This window comes from Euprymna scolopes, chromosome 1 (assembly GCF_053919585.1).
Source record: "Euprymna scolopes isolate OS-2025 chromosome 1, ASM5391958v1, whole genome shotgun sequence".
Classification (NCBI taxonomy): Eukaryota; Metazoa; Mollusca; class Cephalopoda; order Sepiida; family Sepiolidae; genus Euprymna; species Euprymna scolopes.
Window position 1 is genome coordinate 149,112,351 of NC_136482.1, and position 25,553 is coordinate 149,137,903.

Below are 25,553 nucleotides of genomic sequence, written 5' to 3' on the forward strand. Positions count from 1 at the left end.
GTTACAGCTAGTAAACTTGAACAATGCAATCTATATGTAAAATACCTTAGAAGAATGATATGTTTTAGACCTGGAAAAATGACATAAAAACGCAATTAATGCTTCTGGCTGCTTTTGAAACATTCTGTCTGAATCGAGCATCAATTTCTGTGTGGCGTAAGAGATTCTAAGAAAAGCAGCGAATCTGTGAGTTATGATGAGATATGTGAGAAGAATAAAGAAGTCGGAACACTAGAGTTGATTGGCCAAATAAAGAATTTCATGGGTAAAGATCATCGCGTGTCTATAGAGAGAATAAGTCCATAGTTTGATGCCACTGTGGGGAATATGGCAGTTATTTTCGAGTAATTAAAGAAGAGACAGACTTACGTAAAGTTTTTTCCAAGGGTGATCAGGGAAAATCAGTCTATTTGAGCATGATGGGAATCAAGGCAATACCCCACCATCCATATTATCCAGACCATGCTTCCTGTATCTATTTGCTATTATCTAAGTTCAAAGAAACCTGTAAAGCTTGTCGTGTGAGACAATTGAGGACATGTGAGGAAAATCATAGACATGCTCACATAAGGACTTCCAATGGGGCCTTTCAGAATTGTTGCAATGGTACAAATTGTGCGTTGCAGCCGAAGGATATTACTCTGATGAGACTAGAGTTCCATGGGTGTACTATTAATAAAAGTGCCTATACGAAAAATCTCTAAAACTTAAGGAATCTCTCATTACTGACAAACTGATAAACAACATTCAAAAATACACTTTATTAAACATTTTACTTGTAGGAAATGCGATATTTAATCAAAAAGGATTGCATTAATGACATACGGTTTCTTTATCTTGCAAAAAAAGTCGATTAAAAACATCAACAACCATGCATTTTATCATTAACGATGTTAATGATAAAATTCAAATAGAAACACGTGCTATACATAACAATGAATTGCGAAGCAAATATTAGGTTATAAAAATTACGCAAAAATTATGCCAATTTAGAAATATTAAAACAACATAATTTGTTACAACTAAGTAGTATTTAAACAACTTATATGGTATATTTTATTTATTATACGTCATCAAATACGGTCCCACGAAATGGCAAATCGCTTAAGAAAATCACATATAACTGTATGCCCGTTGAAAAAGCACTTTCGGGAAAATAAAACCAATGTATAATATACGTCTATAAAATACGCTTATGTATGAAATAAATTCCTAACCACAACATGTCGCTCGTTTTAATGCTACCACTCCCGTCTTCATAGTTTTTTTTATTTTTAGTTAGGAAATAACGAGACCTGATTTATTGAATTTTCTATTCGGGCGCTAACTCACGTTCATTAAAAAGGGTAGTTACAATGAAAAAATTAAATTATAAAAAAAAGACAAAAAAAAATATGTCCCTTTATTTTAAATTACAAACCTCGTCACAGGGGCTCTTCACTTTCTTTAGTTTCAAAATAAGTTGTACTTTTAGAAAATTCTCCCGTAAGTCTATCGATGCAAGCGAAATAACCACAACATTTGTAAATATAAAGGCAAAGAACACTATAACATGTAGCATGTCAAAAAATTTAAAGATGCCAACTAATTTATGTATATATATATATATATATATATATATATATATATATATATATATATATATATCTAGAAAATATATATGGCAATCGGGCTACACTGAAATTTTCGCGTTTAATCCTCGACGCTTTTTTTCAGGAAAGCATGGAAGCAGTTTGACAACCATACACGAATCGATGCATGTTAACCCCCCCCCCCCCAACACTCTCTCTCTTTCTCTCACACACACATATATATATGCGTTTGTGTGTACATATCAAGAGATGCGTATATATATATATATATATATATATATATATATATATATATATATATATATGCAGCCTTTGAGATTTGAAAATAAAAATCACTCGACCGTCGGTCGAGTGTGAGGGAAAATATCCTCGCCCCAAAATAGTTTTACCCGTCCGACTTTATGTCTTTGTTTCAGTAAATAATAGTAAACAATTTTACAACAATTCAAGTAATTACCGTGTGTATAATCTAACCAGAAAATATTTGTTTAACTCTTGTAAATCAACTATTTTATTACTACAAACATTTCAGTATATATTTAACAAAACGTAAAAATACAACACCAGTTTCTTTATATAGCATCATTCATATTATTGTTCTATAGAATTAAGAACCAGTTCTTCGGATGCTTGACGGAACGATGCGGTTTTTTCCTCTTTCAAATGTTCGACTTTACTTTTGTAAGCAGGATGTGTGTGTAGTTGTAGCGTCGAAAAATGTTTTCCAAATGAATTTCAAAATCAGAGAGCTAAATGAAGGAGACATTTTGACTACACGCCGCATGAGTAAATTTGACCTTTTGTTTACCTTTAGCGTGACCATTCTTTTTTCCATAGGATATTCCAACGATCTCGCAGCTAGAGATGAAAGAATTCACAAATGACGAGACATAGGTCATTCTAAGTCACCGCATATTTGAGAGTCGTAAAATAAATGAATTTTTCCCGTTTCTTTATTTGAAGAAATTTTATCGACTGGCGGGTGAGTGATTTACAACGTGACAAGTCGCCCAGAGAAATTTTCAATCGACTGTGGCGACCGGTCGTGTAAAGTCTCAAAGGCTGTATATATATATATATATATATATATATATATATATATATATATATATATATATATATATAGATATTTATACTCGTCGTTTTTTATTTAATGTATATATACGTATATATATATATATGTGTGTATATATATATTATTTATGCAAATACACTCATATATATATATATATATATATATATATATATATATATATATACATTCATGCCTACATATTTCCTCTCAGAAATGGTTACGTGTTTGTTAATATTAAACGCAATTTTAAAATTCTAGAACTGCTCTTCCGTTATGATCGGGTCTATTGTTGTTTATAATACAACTAAAGAGTTCGGTAAACACTGTTAAACCAGTCAAAGGCAACATTTTAATAAACTTTCAAAATAGGCACCTCCAACCTTTTTAGCATAAAATCTATAAAAGATGACATGTCGAATGTGAATGATTAGTTGGATGTAATGTAGAAATGTACTTAACGTAAAACAGAACGAAATGTACATTTCTCTTCCATTATAAAACAACTGTAAAAGAGAGCATTCTCCGCAAGTTTTACCAAAAATAATGTTATTTTTAGTTAATCTTTACATTCACCTCACAATGTAATAAACCAAGAGATAGTGTAAAAATTTAATTTAACATGAAAACAATATAATAAAAAATAGCACGATAATATAACTGCATAACGTCTTCCAAACAGTTAATATAATAATATGTTGGTTTTCAGTACAAGGCTGTAAGCGTAGAAGCTGTTTCAATGTTAAAACATTAATAAGGCAAACACACACCCACACAAAGAAGTAGAAGTTTATTTACGAACAAAAATATTGAATCCTATCTTAATTACACGTCACGAAACTTCTTTCGTGTATTAATTATTTACTAGTGAGACCTGTGGAAATTCCACAGGGGACACTTTCATATGTAATATATTGATGTTGGCATTGTTTGTGGATGTTCACCATAAATGGAGACACCCTGATATTATTGTAGTTCTCTTGTTAAAACTGCAAAAGTATACATCTAAACTAAAAGGGATGCTCGGCATAACCTGCTCGTAAAATATGCTTAAATATGATATTTTAATTTATCGTATATATTGTATTTTACATATCACTATATGAGTCAATTTTCGATCCATTCTTATATATGATAAACTTGTAAATTCATAAATAAAAATATATCCATAGGGCTTGGGTGCCTAAGCTTTAATCGAAACCGAAACCAAAACTTATGAAGAATAAAAAAAAATTATGTATATATAACTCGAGTTCTTTGAGCAATAATCGAAACCGAAACCAAAACTGATGAAGAATTTTTGATAAAATTATTTATTACAAGAAATGGAAAGGTCTAACGATTAAACGACATACACTTGTAAAAAAAAAAATGTCATACAGAAAATAACACACACGATATCGTATCAATATATATATATATATGTACCGAAAACAATTTTTCATGAAACTATTTTTAGTAAAAACAATGTTGTAATAAAAATAATTTATTTACACATATTTAATATATATATATATATATATATATATATATATATATTAAGATTTAATGTTTTTATAAAAATATTTTATGTACAAAACCAGTTTCGTTTCGCTAAATTACCTGTCGCCAAGTTCGAGGTTTCATGTCTTGGCTTTTGTTTACATATGTTGTTGTAGCAGCAATAATATTTTCATTAAAGAAGACATCAGTTTCTCTCTCCTCCTTGCTTTCTTTTTCTTTCTTTCTCTCTCTCTCTCTTTCTCTCTCTCAATAAACGAATGCAAAAAATAAACAATGAAAAAAAAACAAAACAAAACAAATAGCAGCTCAATTTTTTGTCCCGCCGGCAGGCAGATTTGTGTTTTTACTACGGAATAACTTTAAATCAATTATTTCTTAACAACTTTAGAAAGATAAAAACCTAAACTTTATAGAATTAAAAAAAATAAACATAGCGGTGAGAACACGCTAATCGAATTGAACCTAGAGCGTTAGTAAATGTGATTTCCGAAATTAAATGTTTACTCCAGAATTTAATCTCAACCAATCAAATTTGCCGGAAAGTGTGATACACAAAAGAACACACACGCTATCGTATTAATATATATGGATTAATTCTTTTATGTGTTAACTGCAATACTTGGTTCCCAGTAATTCACACATCACGGTAAAAAAATAATAAAACGTAAACATCTAAACAGAAAACAAACAAATGTAGATTTTTCGTTTCATAGCGATATCTAAGAAAAAAAACAGATAAAAATGAAAAATACCCCCCGAAACCACAGGGATCGGAAATTTAAATAAACTGATCCCGTGTTTAAAAAAATTGAAGTGGAGAAACTGTATAATTAAAAAGAAAGTATGTAAATGCAAATATTCCCAGAGAAAAATGAAAGACCAAAGCAAACTTTTGGAATGCGATAGTTAGCTATAATTTAAATATATGTATGTTTGGCTAATGGCCGATGAAAAGGTTGGATAGTGTTCGTTAAGTAAAGGGAAGGTAATCATTCGAATAATGCATAACAATCTAAAAGGTTAGTCTCATCCAATCAGAACGTAAGTATCAAGTATGTGGAGACGTTAGTATTTTTAGTCTGAAAAAGTGAAGTGAAATGCTATATGTAATAGGGAATAGATCAATAACGTAGAAAGGTTCGAAATTTAAGTCTCTTGTGAGAATAAATACGCGGTGTAAGTGGGTTACAGTGGTAGTACTTGGCGATTAGGAGGTGAAATGTAAACCACTTGATCTGAAAGTTTTGACGATGATGATTAAATCTAATGTTTTAATATTACGAATTAATGTGGCAGAAATGTCGCTCTATATGTAAATATGGGAATAGCTAATAGCATAAACCTTATAGATTTGTATGCGCTATATATTGCTGTAAACCTGTGGTATTTTGGTCCAGAGGGGAAAAACTGAATTCCATCTATATATATAAAAATGTAAATTTGGTTCGTTAAAATTGAATAAAACCATATTTCTACGTTACCAATTTATTTGAAATTTTCAGACAACCCATCTTTAGAGTCTAGGGATGTTTTTATGTTATTAAAATAAATTTACCTGGCGAATTATTAAAATATTAAAAAAAATAAATATATTTTTTAACTGTTAGTGCGAATCTGTTCTGTTGATAAAACTGAACTTCCGGTTCGATTCATTTCACAGCCACAATTGACGAAAGATTTCATTTTCTGTTTACTCGTTAAGTAAAATAAAACAAAAAAAGACATAATTCATTTGTTTATCTTCCAAATTTTTTAATTTACACATTTTTTCTTTATTATATAAGGCAAAAAAGGTTGTCGCTTGCTTTTTGAGTTTTTTTTTTGTTTTCGATATAAGATTGGTTGGTAAAGTACAGTTTCTTTTTGTCCGCGCTATTTTTTAAATCGTATTTCCAGGTTTAATTACAGTTTTATTATATGTTTTTTTTATTCAATTGTAAGGCTAAAATACACCCTCCCCTCACCATGTTAAGAATGGCGTTTTAAATATTAGCGTTATTATTACAACACGGATCAATCTCTGGATGAGTACTGTACTTTCACCTAAAAATTTAATAAACAAAACATGGTACTTATGCAGAGAACGTACCATAATAATATAATAATAGAATAATAAAGTTATTTAGAAAGCCATTCTTTACATGGGGAGGACGTTTTGTTAGTATTCTATACTTTCATCTAACAATTTGATAAAGAAAAGATGGTAATTATGCAGAGAAGATACCGTGCTAAAATAACGCTATTAAGAAAGCCATTCTTAACATGGGAAAGGGAGAGTGTTCTGTAACTATTTTATATTTTCACCTAACAATTTAATAAACAAACGATTGTACTTATGCAGAGAAGGTACCGTGCTTAAATAATACCGTTATTTAGAAAGCTATTCTTAACATGGGGAGGGAGTTTTGCATCTATTCTAAAATATGAATGCCTTTTCTTTATTAAAGAAATTGGGTACTCGTGCACTTATTGATCCGTGCTGAAATAATAACGTTATTATTTAAAAAGTCATTCTTAACATGGGGAGAAGAGGGTGTTTTGTAACTATTCTGAACTTTCACCTAACAATTTAATAAACAAAAATTAAACTTAAGCAGACATGGAACAGTACAGAAGCATTAACATTATTTAGAATACAGTTGAATAAAAATAAAACTTTAATTAAACTTGGAAATACGGTTTAAAAAATAGTACGGATCGGTAAGTGCATTAGCACCATAAATTTGTCTAATTCTTTATTTCTTATGTTATTGGAAAAAAAAAGGTAAATATGAGGAATTACTCCACCCTCGAAAATTCCTTTAAAATTACCATTCCTATAGGGTTTCGGGGTCGCTGAAAACGAAAATAACCTTTATAATTAATACAAACGAGTAGTTTCCAAGATATGAAGAAATGTTAGTTTAAAAAAGTGAAGGATCACTTTTCCATAATAATTTAATGTAAAATGATCACCCACTTTGTCGCCACGATGTTTGGGGTGGGGACTTTCTTTATACCCTTGAAAAATCCTTTAAAATTACCTGCTTATATTGGTTGGAGGGTTGGGGGGTCGGCCGCAAAAACATCCCCCACACACACAGAAAAATGCCCCTCTCTCAGGTGGCCAGAAAGTTGGTGCTCATTCTAAGTTAAATTTAAATTGAAAAGTGATCATACATATCTCGAAAAAGTAATTTCTTCATATCATGGAAACTTTCTTTTTGCAAGGAAACGGTTTGCAGATTCGTTTTTAGTACACTGAAATCTACAACAAAATATTTCGTTATATACGAACATGAGACGGGCCTTAAAGTAAAATAATACAGGATTTTTGGGGCAGATTTGCCATTTAGTTGTATAATTTATTTATTTATTTTTTACATAGGCGTCACCACTTACCAAGGCCGATATGCAACTCAAGCATAAGGGTTAAAGAGTGTAGAGTAGTCAAAAGGACAATATAGTAATCGAAAGTAATGGAAGTTCGGTAAATTTGTTAACTTAAGTGGAACGGCTCATCAGAAACTTGTTCACGTTGGACTTGAAGACAACCATATTATAGACAGCTAGAAAGCAGGAAAACGGAAGACAATTCCACAGACGATCAGTTCTAAGAAAGATGCTTTGATCATGGAATCTATGTTTAGGTTTAGGTACAGATAAAGGGTGGGGGAAATTATTGATAATGTTTTCAGCTAGTCTAGTGTTTCTTGTGAAAGTTTGGCGAGGTGGGACCATAGATTGAAACTCAGTTGAACACTTTCAATGAAAATAACGATAAAGCAGAGACAAACTCGCAACATCTCTTCTGTGAGATAGAGGTTGCAGCGAAGAGAAAAGGACATCTCCCACCAAGCCACGAAGTCTATTTTGAACCCTATCATGACAGGACAAGTCTTTTCTAGCAGCTCCTACCCATATGTGGCAACAGTATTCCATCCTTGGGCGTATCTGGCTCTTATATAGATAGAGAATTGCATCAGCAGTGCGATATCTGCGGGATCGATAGAAGGATCCGACCATTTTTCCAGCGGCCTTAGCAACAGATTTGATGTACGTATTCCATTTAAGATCAGGAGTAAAGGTCAAGCCCAGAAGCCTGTCAAAACTTGAGGCCTCCCCAAGACGAGAGCCATTCATTTCAATTGATGCCAGATGGGGATCAGAACGTTGATGATGTAAAGATAGAAGCTTGGCTTTAAATGCATTAAAAGTAACCAGCCACTCCTTTCCCCATTGAACAACGTTATCAAGATCAGAGGAGAGAGAATCGGAGAGAACTTGGTCGTTTACTGTCTTTGATGTGCTACCATACATTTAAGACCACTGATTATATGTCAGCCTACATCACAGTAAAATATATTGAGTAAGTTCCTAACAGTATTTTGTATAGCTTTTTTAGTTTAAACTTATTTTCCCAAAATTTCCCCAAACAAACCCTGTTCGATACAGTCTGCCGCCATTTGTATTTTTCAAATATACCGATAAACACTGCATGTTTTTGAACTGATTAAACATTACACATTGCATAAAAACACTACAATCTTATCCAGTTAGGTAGAACATTTACTTTTCTTGCTTTTGATTAAATTTATTTGTTATATATTCATTTTTGACAACTTCTTTGTATCTGTTAATACTAACCCTTTTCATTTAATGTAACGTTTAGTCAGCTCGAAAAACAGTGTTTATCGGTGTATTTGAAAGATACAAATGGTGGCGGACACTGTTGATTATGTTAAGTTTGAGAAAGTGAGTTAAAACTAAAAAAAACACTATGCAAAATACTGTCACAAACCCACCGATTATGTCAGCCTATGTCATGGTAACATATTCGGTGGGTTTTTGACACTGTATTGTATAGTTTTTAGTTTTCAACTTAATTTCCCAAACTTAACGTATTCAACAGTCTGCAACCATTTCTGTTTTTCCAGCCGATTAAACATTTACCTTACATAAAAACACTAAACAATTACCCAGTTAGGTAGAAATGTAACTTACCTTACCTTTGCTTTTATTTGTTTTTGACAACTTTTTCGAATCTGTGTATAGTATACCCCCCATCACTCAAATATTAATTACTAACTCACATTTTTGGATACAGAAAAAAAAAAATTTAACGTTTAAACGTTAGCTTTATCCACTGATTGTTGGTCGAGCCCAAGCCATGATTGACAATAATCCTGAGGATCAGAATCCAATTCTGCAAGAGTACCATTTTTTTTTCATTTTTTTCATTTTTTTTTTAGAGTGGATTGCTGTACTAAGACTATAAGAAACATGCATTTTTGTTTTTATTAGAATTTTCCATTACACCAAATTGAGCCACAGCAACGCGTGGCAGGGTACAGCTAATTTATTATATATAAAGATAAAATACAAACGAAAAGTACCATGGTTTATGTGTGCTCTAGACATAAACATTTATATCATACGCGACCTTTTCTCATTAAATGGCCAAGTGGTGATGTTACATACTGGACTTTCCTACTTATAATAAACATACTCAAATACATCCGGTGTGTTAGGCTATATAAGGATGTAAACTATAATAAATATTAGCTGTTGGTACTTTAATCAGATTTTGCAACAAGAATTTAGATATGTATCTGATGCATTTTAATACCAACCCGATCTAACGACACTCATAGAAAATGCACATATGTCTCCTAGTATAAGGTGGAAAGGACTGTTCGCTATTTGTCGCACGACAGATCCCCTACAAACATTAATAATTTATAATTTATTATTTAATAATTTCCTTCGACCGTTATCATCCTGAACGCCCCTTTTAATAAAAACAGTAATTCCAAATTGCATCAATCGTTATTATACTGAATTCCTTTTAAAATAAACATGGACTATTCTAAAATGCCCAATAAACAATTGTTCGGTATTTAGTCCGTGTGTTAATTTCGGTATATGTTAATTTTAAATATACCAAATTGATTAGGCAGCAATATAGAAAATAGTAGTATAATGTGTAATGTATTTCTTTAAACAACCGAAAAACATATTTCTCATCATACGAACCAAGCACATTTAATGAAACATTTTATAAGAAGGTTTTGTGCATCATTATGTTAAACATTCACCTACCTGTACATATAGTTTTAAATTCTGCCAGTATAATAAATATACGTATTTTATTTCCAAAAATGTGTCAAAACTGTTCGAATTACTGGCTGATACTTATAGGAAATCAAAGACGCGTCATATTTGCAAAAAAAAAAAAAAAATAGATAAGCAAAAAATGTCCCCCTCCAAATAAATAATACTTATGGAGCTTCTAATAGAATGCAATCATATTTTATTGTGCACAATTTTATTCTTTAAACTTGTTACATGTGTAAATATTTATATTTTCTTAGGAAGATCACATCGATATTTCCGACAGATGTAGCGCCACGGCTGCAAGTCCTGTTTTTCCCATATGATTTTCACTTACATGTGTATCCTTTGCAGCAGTAATGACTGTTTTTTTTCTTGCCACCACAGCAGCTTTGGTAAGAAATCTTTCTGCATATGTCTATAACAAAGAGCAGAAAATGAAATACTTTAAAATGAAATACTTTAAACATTAATATATAATAATAGACAATATTTATAACACTATTTTTTGGTTAAATCAGAATGAATTGACGTTGGAAAAAAGCCAGATGTATTAGATTATTTCAAAATGTAATATAACGAGAAAACCAGCAAGCGGTGGAATAGATGAAACCTTCTGGAACTTAGAAATATAAATTTATTATAAAATAATTCTTCGACTCTCAGCAAATTCCATAAATTAAAACTAAGTCTAATTAATATGTCTATCTTTATAAGAAGAAGTTGGTGTAGAATGGAATGAAACAGTTGTGCAAACATTTTCAGGTGAAAATAGAAGACATTATTGAGCATGCTGATAGGAATTCATGAACCTTCTAGTTTCGAAAAAAGTCAAGGTTTATAATAGTGAAACGTATAATAATAGAAATAACCCAATTCTCAACAGAATTTGTTTGTGTGAGAAAACACATATATTTATCCATACAAATTAAATATAGATTGGTATAAGATTAAAATACACAGGTTCAGACACATATATAAATATATAAATACTATATATTGTATATAATATATACATAAGGGGCGAATGAAGTTTGCTTAAATGTCCATGTTGATTTTTGGTGAATCTATTGACTCCTTGAGTGATGATAAATTAAGGTCCAAGGCAGAGAAATTCCTTTTCGCTATCTGAGACGGTGTCAGTTAAGTCAGTGACTAAATGGGTTACTTTGTGCCGTATGGTGTTGCAATGCGGGTTTTCATAAATGAGCACGCGAAGGATCATATGAATACTTAGTTTAGAAAGCCATGTGAACTTTCGCTTGAGCCTTGTCTTTTCATTAATGACGGTGTGAGCAAGCATTAGTGGTCAAATGCTGTGTAGTCTCTAGGTGTCTGGATTCTACTCAAATTTGACGTTCACCTCTAGAAATATTGAAGCTGTTAATATGCTGATGTAACTCGTGGTGTAGGATATATATATATATATATATATATATATATATATAAGGTTGGTGAACAAATAATGCCTTTTTTGACGTTCAACTTTAAGTAAAAAAAAACTCATTATTTTGCACCTACCTAATATATATAAATGTATTTATATGCATGGAAATTTAATTGTATATTCCTTACTTTATTTTTGTAAACGAATGTGTATGTCGTTTTTTTTACAACCACTAAGTACAACGGCTCTCAAAAATAATGCCAGGGATAAATGCTTAAATAAGTCATCGGCTTGTCTCATATAGTGCCACTAATATCACCACTGTTCGTACAACTACTGATAATAACAACAGCATCGTCACCACCACCACCACCACCACCACCACCAAAACAACAAAAACAACAGAAATGGCAGCAGCAGAAACAACAACAACAATAATAATAATAATAATAATAATAATAATAATAATAATAATAATAATAATAATAAATAAAGTGTATTTTATTGTGGCAAACTCGATACTCCAAGAACAGAAGTGCTGTCCGTTTGAACTTCTGGCCCGGATGGCTCGGAGTCCTGCACTAAAGGTGCAATCCTCCCCAGATATCATTCATTTTTATTTGCATTCACCATAAAAATGATTTTTATTTGTTGAGGTTGCTTCCCCGGTATTTTTATCGAGACACTATCTCTAGGCGACTGTCAATCAAAGCTTAAGAGCGTTTACGTGTCCTTGGAACCTGGTTTGCCCCGCCTGACGTCAAACCGGTATTTCTCTACTATAGGTTTTGTGTTTTATGGGTGCAACAAACAAGTGTTTTTTAATGAGATACAAGCTCTAGAAAGACTGTAGTCTAAGACTAAGACGTTTCCTTCCCACAATGCAAAGCTCTACATTTGCTTCAGTAATGTTGTTGTTGTTATTATTATTATTATTATTATTATTATTATTATTGTTATTGTTATTATTATTATTCCTTCCACCACCACCACCATACTCATTACAATTATTGTATCATCATGGATATTGTGGTTGTTTGTAATCGACTTTCTCGGGAGATTATAGTGTAAAAGTGAAGCTACATAGACTGTGCAGGGTTATATGGAAGGATAGCTGTTCCTGTGCAACAATCCCCAAATTATCTGCGAAACAGAAGATCCCAGGTAAACGCCAAATCCATACAGCAAGTATAAACCGTTTTCCAGCATAACAAAACGAGAAGGTCAGGAACTGGATTTGATTGTTGGAGGATATTTGAGAGGCACACCACAAGTTTTGTGGGAGACGGAGCTTAACCCACGGTTTTGAGATTGCTAGGTTGTCGATTAAGAAAAGTTACATCGTGCCAATCATCATAGGTGCACTTGGCACAATTCCAAGTGATCTTGAAAAACAGTTGAACTATTTGGAAATTAAGTACAACAACACTGTACTGCAGAAGTCAGTTCTGCTTGGCATAGTAAACATCTTAGGTCGTGTGACTTCTATTTAATGAATTATTTGATTATGCTAACAAGCTTTGGTTTAAAAGCCCCATTCTCGAGTAAAATAATCTGCTGTAAAACAACCCAATACGGTAAAGTTAGCGAACATAATAATACTAATATATATATATTCCCATAAAATCGCTGGAAATAGAACAAGTATGTCTCAAAAGCAGATCAGTTTAGTATTGTGTTTACTGATTTGTATAGCATTCAGACTCATACACAAACTTGGTATGAACAGATTTGGTATAAAATTATTTTTCTTATCTTGTAAAAATTCTTTTAACGTTTTTAGCTGATTGAAATTAGCTTAATATTTTTCTATCTCTTTTTACGTTGCACAACTTAGCGAAATCAGGGAATTAATTATTTTATTACGAAATTTTCCAATAAACCCACCGCTCCTCTTTTATTTTAAATGAAAAATATAAGAATTATGAAAGCTGCAGGATATAACAACAACGGTATGTGCTCTATCTGCTTAGGATTTTACCTATAAAATACATGTTATTTAAAGTCACGGTAGTGACTCGACGTTCCCACACTAAGTATATCCAGGATAATAAAATAAATAAAATTAATATGATAAACAATTTTACAAAGAATTCAATTGATTTATCACATGCATACATAAATAAATTACATCAATTCTAAATGTCAGATATAAAGGGGTTACTCAATTAAAACAAAGAAAGACGTAACAAAATAACAAAAGAAACATTTTCACTTACGTCTTAACTTAGTTTTTGACATGACCATGTCATCAACGGGATTCGGCTCCCATACTGCTTCGCTTAAAGCTATCATTACGCACAACAAGATGGCGATTGTCATAAATCTCTTCATTTCGATATAAGTCGTCTGGTATATCTGCTTCAAAAATTAATCAAGAACCGATAGAAACGTTCTTTTATATACATATAACTTCCGGCGAAAATTATGTCAGACTTGCACATAAAACCCCAGACAGGTTAATTAAAACCACGTCATCAATGCATCCAGCAATTTGGTAACTTACGATAAGAGAAATAATAGGAGACAACATATTTAAAAATTTCTAATTAATTATAAACTGATCTTTGTATTTATTTTCACATAAATATATAATTAAATGAATAATATGTTATATTTACATCAGGTAAACTTCACCTGACTTTCTTTATTAACTCACTACATGTGTGGGTGTATGTGTGTTGGCACGGTTCTATATAGATATATGCTAATGAAGCCATAGATGGCTTCTGTCGCCGGGTTCGAATCTATCAACTTGTGTTAATCGTGACACACTGCACTGAAGATTCTCGAAAGGATGAAACACTAGTGCCTATATGTAAATAATTATTTCAGCGCCATTAAGAAACTCGGTTCTTTAGGTTGAATTAAGTCGGTCAATTTAGCTCTTATGCGCAGATAACATAATGATTAAATCACTGACATTAAAAAAATGTGTAAATTTCAACAGTATTTCACGCGGTTTACGGTAGCCAAATGAATACGGTCTTTGCCAATGAAGCCAGAGATGGCTTCTGTCGCCGGGTTCGAATCAATCGAATGATGTTAATTGAGGCACTCTGCACTGAACATTCACGAAAGGATGAAACAATAGTGTCTGTAGGTATTTAATAATTATTATAGTAAATAATTACACACACACAAATATATATATATATATATATATATGTAAATATATATATATATATGCATAAACTGTAGAAGTAAGAATTTAGCTTACAAGTCAAACGCATCTGTAAACTTATAGAGAATATACATATTAATATTTGTATAGTAATCCCCCAAAATATAACACAATACAACCAGAATAAGAAATACGCTTTTCATAAAATAACACGGTTAAATATTGGACGTTATATTTTAGAAGAATCTATTGTTTGATATAATGTCCATCACAAAAAACTGGCTTGGATTCTCTACTTACACAGATGCAGCGGCAGCACGACTCATAGATTCTCTATATCTCACTCCCTATCACAAATTATTAATTTTCCAACCTGTTTCCCTGACCAGGAAGAACAACACGCATCACTTTTAGATCTGTTTTTGACCACAGTTCCTGATGATTGTATAACGAATGCCGACAGCCCACTTGGGAACGCTGATCATGCAGTGGTAATGGTTGAAATCGCCCTAAACTCTAGCGCCAAAATTGAAGAGCCAGTGCTCAAAACAACGAGATATTATAAAAAGGCTAACTGGGAAGCCATCAGAGATCTAATCAGAGATGACACATATGGAAATATTTTATCTCTTCCTGCTGAACAGTGTACAAACGAGACAACTAAATTGCCATTGTTCAAAGGCAGCATGCATACCCCAGATTTAACCGACATAAGTCCAGTTCAAACAGACAGGAGTACATAGAAGCTAGAAGTAACGTTAAGAAAGAAATAGCGACAGCTAAGAGAGAATTTACGGAAACTACTAAAACACGCATCGAAGCACAAAAACTAGGAACGCGTGACTTCTGGAAAATCTACAACCGTGTAGTAAATAATGGGCAATCAACAATTCCCCACAAACAAACTATCACGAGGTTGTTTGCACAGCAACCGAAAAGGCTAACATGATTGCCAGTTGGTTTGCCTCAAACTCCACACTGGACCCTTTCAACCACCCCCTACCTGAATTTCCTATGCGGACAGGCGCCACGCTAGAGGATCTGAAAATCACCCCTGCTCAGATGCATGCTATCATAAAAAACCTTGACATTTCAAAAGCATGTGGATCCGATCTCATCGCAGCTGTATTATTAAAAATGTGCTCAGCCGAAGTAGCTGCAGTTCTCTCCAAAATCTACAACAAATGCCTTAATGAATCTTGCTTTCCTGGCTGTTGGAAAACTGCTTCTCTGGTACCAGTATTCAAGAATTCTGGCGAAAGAACTGACCCATTTAATTATCGCCCCATTGGCCTCCTCCCACTTTTTACCAAAATATTTGAGACCTTAATTAACCATGATCTGTCCATAACCTTACAGATGCTAAACTTCTGACTGACCAACAATATGAATTTAGACAGGCTCGTTCCACAGCAGACATCCTAACTAATCTCTGAACGTATATACCATTCACTGGACAAAGCGGGGGAGGGCAGACCGGTAGCTCTAGATATATCTAAGGCTTTTGACAGGGTAATGCATGAGGGTCTCCTCAGGAAGATTAGAACAGACGGTATCACTGGTAGAATACTTAACATAATTAAATCCTTCTTAGATAAGAGAAAAATCCAGGTTGTCCTCGACGGTCGTACATCTAAACAATATGATATAAATGCGGGAGTTCCCCAGGGATCTATCCTTGGACCTCTACTGTTCCTGATATTCATAAATGACCTCCCCGAGATGGGTACATATGCTGATGACACCACACTCTATAACAGGCACAACAGGAAAACAAATGAACATATATCTAAAGAAATGGCAGAAACACTAGATGATGACCTCCAATCAGTAGTGGAATGGGGGCAAAAATGGATGGTCACGTTCAATGCTGACAAGACTAAACTAGTTTCATTCAATAATTACAAGAACCCTTCTCTACCAACTATAGCAATGGCCAACGACTCTTTATCTGAGAGTACGTCTTCAAGCTCCTTGCCCTAACGTTCACAGGAAACATGAGTTGGAACAATTACATCGAGGGCATTGCCAGGGCCGCTGCAAGGAAGATGGGCTCTCTCTACCGTGCTAGAAAACTACTAACACTCGAAAGTGTCTTGTACCTCTATAAGGCAACCATTCGCCCATGTATGGAGTATTGCTGTCATATTTGGGCTGATGCATCTGCTACTAGTCTCTTGCTCCTTGACAAGGTTAAAAAGAGAGTCGCAAATCTGATAGACCCTAAACTGGCATCTAAGCTTCAGCCTCTGTCCCATCAACGAAACGTTGCATCCCTCTGCCTGTTCTACAAGTATTTTAATCGTGAATTCTCTGATGAACAGCAAGCACTTGTGCCCCCACGACGTGAACACCCTCGACAAACCTGACAGACTGAAATATTCCACCCCACACTATAGAGATCCCTAGATGTAAAAGATCTGTCTACTCCAGTAGTTTCTTCCCCAGACTGTTAGACTTTGGAATTCCATTCCAGGTCCCTGCTTCCCCAACTGTACTGACGTGCAGAACTTCAAGTGCAACGTGAACCAACATCTTGCTGCCCAAATCCCTACATAGTACCCCAGTAGTTGTTGCCCCTGATAGTAGCCCCCTACACCAAAGTGGCATGTGCCTTGTTTAGGGTGAAAATGTAAAAAAAAAAATGATACTTTACAAAAATACTAAAATTTCCTTAATTCGCGGAATTTCAACGAATACGTATTTTTATATTAAAAATATAGAAACTGAAAGTGCATTATACGAAAACTAGGCATATATGTTAAAAGTTTTATTTAAAGAATCCATAAAAAGGAGAAAGAAATGAAAAATGGAAGAAAATTAAAAATTAAAAATCCATTTTTACATATATGACTAGTGTCATAGAAAGCAGTTTCAGTTGATGCCAACACCAGCAAATCCATAGCTTCGTTATAAGAATCACTTGTTAATATCTTTCCTCTGAGAAAAACGCATTTTTAAACTTTGTTGATTGATGTATGTTTATATTGGTTTTTAGTAATCTTAATATTGTTGTCTAACTATAAATACTTGTAAATTATGATTTGCTGTATATATATATATATATATATCCATATATATATAATAAGAGTAAATAGTTAAAAACATGTTAAAAACACTTTTAAAAAGAGTTAAAAAAACATATTTAATTTTAAAAGGAAACACTAAAAAAGTGGATAGTCCTTAATGCGCGGAATTTCGAAGAAATACTTTCCTTCTAATCAGAGGGTAGGATTTAGCAAAATGCGGGATTGGATTTTGCTTGCAAAAGTATTTGATGAAACTGCAATTAAGTCAAAGATCTCACTTGATAAAAAAGGGAATAGGGTGAAGAAAAAGGTGATTTCACGTGAATAGATAATCTGGTACAAGGTAAGTTATCCAATGACGGTAAACTCCAAAAATGCAAATCCAAGAAAGTTAGTTAAATTTCGATTCACACAAGTAAAATCCAAAGGAATCGCGTAATTGAAAGTGGGTCCAAAATAATCTAAAAGGCTGAAATCCATGGAATAATTCACAAATAGAGACAAGGAAAAGCGGAAAGAATTCAAATAATATTATTAAAAGAAAAATAAGATGTGCGTCAGATTCGTCTGTCAAGACAAGGTGTAATTAAGAAAAATGAATGAAGAAGAAAAGAGAAAATAATGAGTGAAGAAGAAGAGAAAAATCGTTGAATGGTGATAGAATTAAATATAAAATAGAAAAGCAAATGTAAAAATGACCCAGACAAGATGACGTTAAAAGACACAAAAAATATAGGGCAAAACAGATATTAACTGAAATGTACAAGATATTACTTAAGAAAATATCAGCAGAGGTTATAAAAAAATTAAGGGGAGAGGATGGCCGGTATCTGTAAATTCCGGATAAAGCAAGTATGTAAGTAAATGCATATAGTAAAATATATGTAAATATACATACAGGATATGAATGTGAAGTAGATTGATATATTTGATAGAGAGGAATATTTAAACACTAAAACGGAAATTTCAGATAAAAAAACCGCCCAAACAAAGAAGAAATAAAAAATTAAAATGAAGGATTATTAAGTAATAATGCATTAAGAAAGTATGTAAAAAAACGATAATGTTATAGAAACAATATATATATCTGAAGTAATAGCTATTTAATTTCAAAATTACCATAATTAAATTTGGACTTATGTTTACAAAAAGAGATCAGTTCGTTTTTAGAATTTATTATTGTTACTATGAGGGAAAGTAATTATAGTTAGAGCTTCGGATGTGCAGAGGCGACATGACTAAGAGCCTGGAGTATAAGACTTTACTTTTTTTATGATAGTCCATTTGATTGAGAAGGGGGTATTATTAGAATGAAATTTTAAAATTAAAGTGGTTAGAGAAGTTCCTTGGTTATTATTAGAATAAAGAAGAAATGTGGTGTGATATTCTTTTGTTAATTAATGTCGAAGTAGCGCCGATATATGTATGTACTTTATTAAAAGCTCGTGGTCTAAAATTAATATTAATTTGCTGATTTGTATTAGGGAAATAGTTTGATTTTTTTTCATTGTATTCAACAAAGGGTGGGACAATGATTGCACGGGGTCTGTTTGGAGGGGATAATGAGTGTTGTTAGTGTTAGGATTGCTGTAAGGAGAACTATTATTCTCATTAATATATATTTATTATTATTATTATCATTATTACTATTATTATTTTTATTATATATATATATATATATATACATACACACACATATATGTAATATGTATATATTGTCTGTTAGTGTTTAGGCATGTATGCATTAATGTTTGTATGTCTCGATAACACTTTCGAAATATCAATCGATTAAGTATGCTTTTAATACTGTCTTAAAGAACAGAACGTCGAACGAATAATATGAGCCATTTATGACAAAATATTCATTTTGCAACCTAAACCACCGCAGAATCTAATGAAAAGTTACGTAAAATGATCTCTTTTTAAACGATTCCAATATTAGCACTTGCATTAACCGCTTCATCGTTCGTTTAGGTTAAGTAAATAAATTTACAACCTCACGATATGACTTTGGGCTTGGTAGAATAGTTTAAAGAGTTCTCTCAGCCATATTACTGTTAGCGCCCACTTTACGACGGGCGTTTCGTTCTTTTTAAATTTTCTACATATTTTAAAAACGTTTATTTCGGATAGCTTTTCCATTTAAATCGGGTTTAACGATTTTTTATATATACTTTCTATTACTTTATATGATTTACTAAGCTCAGAACGCAAATTAGAGACGATGTTTTTATTGGCGGTAAATAAAATTAAAACAAAAGTCAATTGTTTATTTCAATTTTTTTAGATCGGCAGTTGATTTTGTTGAGGTGTATTTAAAGTTTAGATTACTATAAAATGCATGAATATTATTTATGTAAATCGCACATATATATATTTTTAAATCCGAACTAATTAATTTTTTTTTTGCTTGCGCAAATGCCCCTATCCCGAGTTTACACGGTTAAAATAATTAAATGAACACCAACGTCATTTAGCATTATATGATGCCCGAGAATGTCGGGTGGGCATGCTAGTATATATATATATATATATATATATATATATATATATATATATATATATAGTGCTTGAATATATATAGATATGGTGGCTTCCTTCAGTCTTGATAGACTACGCATACCCAATGTAAGGGTGCCTGCGCGTGAAATTTTTGTGGCAAAAGTGTCGCAATCTCTAACCCCACTTCTCCTGGGTCAACATTGTTGCATGCCCTTGGCAGGTGAAGGATCAGGGCTGCTGGAAACAATGCCGAGATAAACTGAGAGCACATAGAGCATCTAGAATTCCCAAATGGTCCCCCATCTGGTACTAGCCAGAGTCAACCTTGCTTAACTTCGGTGACCTTGTCAGAACCTGTGTGATATATATATATATATATATATATTTCAGAGGATATATATATATATATATATATATATATATATATATATATATATATATATATATATATATATATATATATATATATATATATATATATATATATATATATATATATATATATATATATATATATATATATATATATATATATATATATATATATATATATATATATATATATATATTTCAGAGGAAACATAATTTAATTTAAATACCAAAGAAAACAAAAAAAAACGGGCAGGTGAAATTATTAAAATTTCCTTAAAGCCTTATCGTCTGACCCTCTAAGAGGAAATGTCAGAATGAAAAATTAAAAACTAAGAAACGAATAAGGAAAGAAGGGGATTTGATCTTCCAACTGAAATCAAAGTATTATTATGTACATCTGTATCAAAAACACCTGTAAACGTTTTTTCAAATTTTTAAATTCGTTATTTCCATACTTTGTGGACCAGGCGCGTACGCAGACCCCACAATTTTAATGAATCATCATTATACCATATCAAACATACCCATTCCTGTGTCTCGATACATCTTATATTATTATTTGGGATCAGTTTTCTATAATAGTCAACCATATCGGAGCCTATTCGTGACCACGCACACACCCACACACACACACACACACACACACCCCACACACACACATCCGTTTAGCTTTATATTATAGATATATGTGTGTATGTGTGTGTGTGTGTGTGTGTGTGATAGTAAAATATGACAAACCGCCCATATTGTTTCGTAATTTTCTACGTCGTCCTCATCTGCGTTTAAGTATCTATATGCGGTATATGCCATATTATCTCTTTGCAGATTTTTAGTGGAAATATGTTTTAATGAAAATGTAATTCCATTGTTTGCTTTTCGATTCGGATGTAATGATAGAAAGTACATTGTCTTAATTTCGAATATTTTTCTTTGAGTTTAAGCGTAGTTTATTTCTAATTTTATTAGTTTAGAGCGTTATTTAAAAAAATGTATTAACATTTGGCAGATTTAGAATATATATGTACATGGTGGAACGATAAATTTGTCGCCCTATACAAAACAAAGTACAGCTTTATTCCAACACATTTATTTAAAGAAAACATCAAATCAGGTTACTTGGATATGCAGTAGAGCTTACATCTATTCAAAGCAGGAGCCCTAAGGCTCAATCACCGCCTCGATACGGGTCCAGAATTGCGTGCATGCCTTTTCACTAGCGCCGGCGGGAGCTCGGCAGACATTTGATTGATTGCGGCGATAAGGCTAGTTTTGGTGTTGTGGAAGATCATGTTGGTTATGTTCTCGTTGTATGACAAAACGAGGTATTCTAGCGGGTTCCGGCCAGGAAATGAGGGGACCAGAAAGAGTAAGGGTAAAAAGTCATAGCACTCCTTCTAAAACCTGTCTTTAGACGTGGGCCGGAGACGAGATCTGCTGCCACACCCAGGGTCTGCCAGCGGCCACATGATTGCACCAGGGGATCACCACAGTCAACAGCACATCCAGGTACACTTTGGTGTCAACTATCAAGCTGATTTTTTAAGATGTGAGCTAGCATTATGTGACACTTGAAATCACACGAAAGACCATAACCATGGCAAGAAAATTCGTTAAGCTTTGCTCTCAAGCGTTGGACTGTCCAAACTTTCATATTGAATGTGTTGACAATGGTCCTCTTTTCATAAGTATAATCGGTAGAGAGCACGAGTTTTAAAGCGATGCATCTCCGATCTCGCCGTTAAACATTGCGTCATTTTAGATATGATAAAAGGCTTTTGTCGAACTTGAGATTTGTACATAACTGTCTAACTAATAAATGGACTGAAAACAAATAATAAATAAATAAATAAAAGAAAAAAAGAAAAGCGGTTTTTATTCAAACGAAATGGATAAACGTCATCTATCCTTGGGATACAAGTTTATATATCTGTGTAGAAAAATATTTTAAAATTTTAAAGCACTTTATGTTTGCGAATAGAATCAGAATTGCACCAAAGATTATTATATTCAGGTGTATAATTTCTATTTATTTCTTCGCGGTTAAATTCAGTAAAAGTCTGCTTCGCGCCAGAAATAAACTCATCGTTCTAGTGAACATGTGCATGCATTTCTTCGTTGTAAACTCTTTGCTTCTATCTTTTGTTTTTTAATGACGTTTCCTACAAAACTACTGTATATTATCCGCAATAAAAAAAAAAACATTTGTTGTGAAATATTATTGGGACACGATTTGCAGCAAGAATCACAGATTGAAATTCCGTTTGGCGGTTCAATGCCCCCATTGAAAATTTGTGAATTGGCAGTAGCAAAAACTCAGTACCCGTCACCTTTCGAAAACATAATTGAAAACTGCAACTTCATAGCAGTGAGAAGCAGACATTTTTCTTCTAATAATAAAAAATAATATTGACTATGAGATAAAAAATAATACTCGAGGAGGGTATAATTGTGCCTAGCAAATCACCCCGGAGGGCTAATGTAGTTATAACCAATCCTGAAGACCATAAAAAGGAATGGGTATAGATTACTCCCAAACCATAGATGGACGCCTTCCTACTACCCAGAATTAAAAGAAAGGATAACCGAAAGAGCCAAGTATACGTATGTTTAGGACTCTGGACATGAAAGCGCGTACCATCAGAGCGCCATTAGACTTAGAGACAAGATATACACAGTTTTGGAGTCGAACGGTCCACTATATCAATTTCGCAGGATTCCTTTTGGCGTTATGAATGGAGTTGCCGACTTCCAAAGGATAGTTGACCAAATCATAACGGATGCGACACTGAAAAGCACACTTGCATACATTGACAACGTCACAGTATGTGGCCATAATAATAAGGAACACGACGAAAATCTCAGTTCATGTCAAACGTCGACAAATACAACATTACTCTAAACGACGAAAATACGCTTTTAAACTTCCTTCTGCTATATCAAAAGCAAAGTTTTTATAACACCAAACGCAGATCGATTGAAACCTTTACTCCAGATGCCTGTTCCTCAAAATCGACCTTCCCTTCGACATGCAATGGGCATGTTTCCTCTCTACTCTCAATGGGTTGCAACGTTCTCAGAAAAAGATATACCCATTAACACAATTACTGATGTTTCCTACGTCCCGTCAAGCCGTTGAGACATTCGAGGGACTGCAAAAATATATGGCGAAATCAGCAATGACAATAGACGAAAATATTCCTTTGGTTGTTGAAACGGATCCGTCAGACACTGCTATTGCTTCTTCTTCGATGCAAGCTAATCGTTCTGTAGCCTTTTTTTCAAGAAGCCTCTCACCTACTAAACGACGAATCCCCTAAATTGAAATGGAAACCCACGCCATTGTCGAGGCAATAAGATAATGGCGGTACTACCTTATCGGGCGCCACTTTAAACTTATTACTGACCAAAAATCAGTTGCTTTAATCTTCAAATCTAAGACGACAATCAAAATAAGGAATGAGAAAATAGCGAGGTGGAGAATCGAAATATCTAGTTTCTCTTTTGACGTCAGCTACCGACCCGGCAAGGAGAACTTATGAGCTGATACACTGACAAGAGTACGGCATCAGGCGGGAAGGAACTGCGAACGCTACATAACAATCTCTGTCACCCTGGTATTGCTCGAATGGTTCATGCAATGACGTACAGAAACTTGCCTTTCTCTGTGGAGGGGGTAAATGGAATTACAATTTTCTGCCAAACGTGTATTGAAATAAAGTCTCAGTTTTATAAACCCAGAACTGACGTTTTAATACAAGCAATAAAACCGTTCGAAATACTAAATCTTGATATCAAAGGCCCGCTACCAAGCAAAACAAGAAACCGATATATATATATACATATATATATATATATATATATATATATATATATATATATATATATATATAATTTTTTTTTTCATTATAATAATTAAATAGTTACAGACACTAGTGTTTTATCCTTTCTGGAATCTTCAGTGCAGGGTGTCACGATTAATACCAGTCGAACGATTCGAACCCCGCATTACAAGGCATCTCTGGCTCGATTAGCGACGAAGTAATACATTCGGCCACCAATAACCGCGGGAAATAACGTTAAATTTAAACATTTTAATTTTAAATGTTCATTTACGTTAGTTAGAGAGTGATCTAATCGTTATACGATGATCTATGCATAGGAGCTAAATTGACCGACTTTTAATTCAACTGAAAGTGCTCAACGATAAGAAACAAATTTCTAAAAGGGGCTGTCATAATTATTTTTTACTATAATAATTAAATACCTACGGACACTAGTTCATATATATATATATATATATATATATATATATATATATATATATATATATATATACAAGAACAGTTAATAAAACATGTTAAAAACACTTTGTGTTTTTAACATGTTTTCTTAACTGTTTGCTCTTATTATAAGCTCTATCTCCTATTTGGTTTTATCGAGCTTTTACATCTGGTTGAGATTACTTTATAAATATTAAGTATTTAATATTTATAATATACTTTTTACCATCTTGGATTATTTTGGTAAATTTAATTGTAATGCTTATATATGTATATATTAACTGTTGTCGACGAATATTCACGGGTTTCCTTTGCCTTCCCTTTGTATCGGCTACTGCTATTATACAACGCCTCTGTCTATTATTCGCTGCCTTTGGGGTCCCTGCCTTATAACATTCTGACCGAGGGGTCTTTCACGTCAGAGCAACTTCGACAATTTCTACAGGAAAGAGGATTAGCTATAAGCCGGACAACTCCCGACAACCCTAAGAGTAACGGCCAATGTGAAAGATATAATTACATTATTTGGAAGACAGTTCAATTGGCTGCATCAAATAACGGATGTTCAATTGATAATTGGGAAAATCTCCTTCCTGTCG

At 33.0% G+C, this 25,553-nt stretch overlaps 1 long non-coding RNA gene across 1 annotated transcript; it reads right to left on the bottom strand.

The window, feature by feature from the left end:
- Positions 1–10,442: 10,442 nt before the first annotated feature.
- Positions 10,443–14,029, bottom strand: LOC145276653 (uncharacterized). Its single transcript, XR_013867974.1, has 2 exons — positions 13,867–14,029; positions 10,443–10,678 (listed from the first exon to the last, which is right to left on the bottom strand). It is a non-coding gene; the product is annotated as an uncharacterized LOC145276653 (long non-coding RNA).
- Between the last annotated feature and the right edge of the window lie 11,524 nt (positions 14,030–25,553).